The following is a 4,315-nucleotide window of genomic DNA, read 5'->3' on the forward strand; positions in this document are numbered from 1 at the left end:
AAACTTTAGTTCCAATATGTGATCATATTTTATGATTTGTTAATTGGTTTGGGTTAAGCAATGTCACTCTCAAGGAGTTTAATTGTCTCGAATATTTCCTATTTGCCTCTTTCAACGGTAAGGGTGAAATCTAACAAAATTCATCAACCGCTTCACCATGTGGATATGAGAAAAGAATGGATGAGAGTGAGATATGAATGATATAAAACTAAATAGATATGAAAATGGTATCCTATGTTATTCCGACTCTTCTAATTCGCTCATGTATCTGTGTTCGATACTCGACGCTTAAATAAGGGCATGACACGTCGATATCTCATGCCAAAATATGCATATTTGACATATAAATGGCTAAGTCCAAACAGTTGGACACACACCCATGTTGAATACTAAATGAATCTGAGCAACATAAATGATATCTCTTCATTCATATCCTACTCATGATCATCCCTACAAAGAACCACTTATAACAAAACTCATTTGCCTACAAAAGGCCATCATCAAGTTTCTAATGTATTTTTTTCTTAAAGTTCATAGTCAATATAGGTAAAAAATAATAATCATAAATCATAAAAGTGAAATTAAAGTGAGGAAAATCATATAACCAAATCATAAATTTTCAGGAAATTAAAGAAATTGATGTAAGTTTTAAACTAAAACAAACCATTAAATGTCACAAGTCTCATAACTACATAAAGATAATACAAATATTATCTATAAAAATGGAACTAAAAATGGCATTGAACTATCAATGTCAAAAGAATGGAATGAACTTTACCCGGCCCCTTAAGTCAAAAGCCTTTCATATGTGACAAATGTACCTTCGTCTTATAGAAAAGCTCGAACAAAATCTCCAGAAAGCTTGAAAGTACTAAAAAAATCCACTTGGTAAACTCCTTTTTTTCTCATTCCTTTGAGATTATCTTAGAACAAGAAAGTAAAGCAGAGAAGCTGAGGCATATAGCCATAAAGGCATATATAGCTAAAATGCTGTAAACACATAGAATCAAACACTCTACACTCATCTAAGAATATGCAATAAAACACTGAGCAACATTATACGAAAACAGAGAAACACCTTCATTCGTCGGGAAGTTTATTCAACAGTTCTTTTCATAAGATAAGTATCATCCTAGGTATCCGTCAAGGCGTCAACCTTGAGTGATCAGATCACTAGCTAGCTTGAACACACTCGAATCAAAACAGCTCCAGCTTAAGAATGATAATAAGAAAGAAAGTTTAGACAAAATAGAAGTCCTTTGCAACTAAGTATTACCCATGAAAGCAACCCAATGAGTAAGAAAGAGGACTAGATGTACTGATGTACACCTCTAAACTGATGATTGATTTCTAAGTGACACTACGGCAAAAACGGTCAGATGATGGATTTTTCAGTCATATCAAACAGTTGGGAAGGGATGTTTTACTATGGTCATCTACTCATCATTTAACTACATTGTGTATAAGTTTTTTAAACTCGTCCTCACATACTTTGAAACACGTATACAATTGTCAAACAGAACAGATGTAGTACTAGGCTACTAGCGTTGCTGAAATAAGTTCATCAAAAACATTGGTTCCAGAGAAGCCAAGAAGGAGCAAATAAGGCATCCTGCAATAGATTCTTGATGCTATGGATAATGATAATTTTAGTACTCACTTCGATTCACCCCCAAAATTATACTTTAGATCCTTCAACAAACAATTAAACTCTAAGTTTCATTTTCAAGAGACTCAAAGGCTAGCTAAACTGTTTCGTTTACTATAATTTGGAATAATAGTCGACTGATACAACTCTAGCTGTCCTTATATATAGTGCATCATCGAAAAACCACATACCTATATTACAACGCAAGAATACCTACATTTGACCTCATTTTATCTCCCTCGACCTTTTGAGACTGAATAATTGTTTTTACCAGCTCATAATTACTCATCACTATCAAAAATCATGTGAAATCAAGTAACTATGTTGTAAACTCGAGACTAAGGCATTGGCAAAAACACCAATCACTTCATTGAACCACTATATGATAGATTTTGACGTATTTGGATCCTCTCCGGTAACTGGAGGGTCCAGTACCTCTTTTAACCAAGAGGAGAGGGTAAGGTGGTAATTACACCATCCATTTATCCTCTTCCGCCTTTGTTAAAAGGAATGGAGAGGATCCAGAGTAGTTTTTGACACGTTTACCATGTCGATCTCCTAGTCATGTACTCATGTCAGAGACTCAGAGGCACATAGGTGCAAGCGTAAAAGGAAATCAAATCAATATGCTCTATGTATGCCTATGTTATTCCGGCATTTCACTTTAGTCACGTGTTGCTTGTCCGACATTTGAAATGTCCAACACAAGACTTCAACACTTCATTTTAGACCAAAAAATTGAAAACTTCGCGGTAAATAACTCTATGTCTCCATCTGACACTCCTAACACGATGTCGTGTCCGACACTTGTATCAAAATCAAAGTAATAGTGTGTATGCCTGAATAAGACATGTGAGGATGTCATCTAGAAACGTATCTAGCTAAAATGGCTGTAATTTCAAATATTAATCATCATGAGAAATCTTAAACAGTGATTTGCCAGCAAAATAATATCTAAAACAGTGATTCGTACGTACGCTATCAATACTAGTGAAAAGTAAACCATTCATGATCAAATCTAGCAACAAGCTAATTGTAAATCATAATTCGATCCTTCTAAAACACACAAAATATAGAGTAAAACCGTCTCACATTGTGACGGTCTCACACAATAAATTACTTTTGAAACGGCATGAACAGCAAAGCTTCTCCGAAAAATATACCGAAAACTCGAAAATGTCAATCAACAAACAAGTGCATCGTCCACAACAACTACGGATTATAATACGAAAAGAGCATAAAAATTACAACACGATACTGTACTATAATACAAAATTTAAAGATAAACATACAAGAACATCATCAAATTAAACATGTAAATCCTAACTAATTAACTATAACATACTTACACCAAAAATCAAAAAAAAAATGCAAAAACATAGATAAATATACAAATCAACAAATAATGTAATAAATCGCAAGAAAAATTAGAATTAATACCTTAAAATTCGAGGATAAAGAAGAATCGAACCGCGAAATCGAAGCATATAAACGGAAAAACCTCCGGAATGTGCTTTAATTCATCAATTACACCTTCGATTATAATTTACGCTCCGAAAAAAATGCAGAACCGGAAAAAAAATGCAGAACCGGAAAAAAAAGCGTAAAATTCGTACGAATGAGGAAATGTAGGAAACATGAGAGCTTAAGGTTTTCATTAATGGCGGTATCGAGAATCGAGAGCGCGGTTAATTGTAGTTTATTAATTTATTTTAGTGAGGGTTTTGAAAGAGTTGGTAAAGTATTACAAGTAGTACGGTAAAGTAAAAACGTACGTAATTCATTTGCGTGTTTATTTTTTACTGGGGTTGAGTAAAGATATTTATGATGGTGGTCGGTGGAGCATCAGGAGACCTTTGTGGATCACCCGATAATGCTGACCCGTGACCTGGAACTTACTGGACCTGATATGACCCGAAATTCGAATTGACCCGACCTGATCCAAACCCAACCTGAAACTTGATTGACCCAATGTTGACCCGACCTAAGATGACCTGACCCGAAATGACCCGACCCATAATTGACCCGATCCAAAATGACTTAAAGTGACCCAAAATGACCCGAAACGACAAGTACTAAGTCAAATTAATGTTATTTACACCAAATAGAGTTTCGTTTGTTACAATCATCCCTTATAAATAGTTAAATTTGCAAAATAGTATTTCGTAATCAAAATAGTACTAACTAAAGTGTTTTAGTCGTTAACCCGAAAGCGACCCGACCCAAAATGACCTATACCCGACAGTGATCCGACCCGAAGTGACCCGACAAAAGGTCACTCGAAACCCGAAATGACCCGACCCGACCCGAAATGTATGACAAATTGACAACCCCGAAATGACCCGATCCAAACTGACCCGACCCGAATAACCCATTTGCCACCTCTATTAAATTGTAGGTATAGTGTTGTTGGTAATACGTGGCTTAGGGTGTATTGGTGAAATAAAACACAAATTCTCATTTAAGACGGTATTATTTTGTATATACTCCCTCTTTTTTTTTTTTTAATTGTCATTCTCACTTTTCGAGACATTCACTTCTCTCTTCAATATCTCTCAAAATATGTGACTAAAATATGTTGAAATGTATACTCATATTAAAGTTCTATTCGTAAAGAATTTTATGGAGTAATTTTTATAATTTCCCGACCAATATATTTTTGTATAA

The 4,315-nt window shown here is 34.7% G+C and overlaps 1 long non-coding RNA gene across 1 annotated transcript; it reads right to left on the reverse strand.

The window, feature by feature from the left end:
* Nucleotides 1-601: 601 nt before the first annotated feature.
* LOC141622586 (uncharacterized) lies at nt 602-3,389 on the reverse strand. The gene is made up of 2 exons (XR_012533020.1): nt 3,089-3,389; nt 602-1,212 (listed from the first exon to the last, which is right to left on the reverse strand). It is a non-coding gene; the product is annotated as an uncharacterized LOC141622586 (long non-coding RNA).
* Between the last annotated feature and the right edge of the window lie 926 nt (nt 3,390-4,315).

The sequence above is a fragment of the Silene latifolia genome, chromosome X (genome assembly GCF_048544455.1).
Source record: "Silene latifolia isolate original U9 population chromosome X, ASM4854445v1, whole genome shotgun sequence".
NCBI lineage: Eukaryota > Viridiplantae > Streptophyta > Magnoliopsida > Caryophyllales > Caryophyllaceae > Silene > Silene latifolia.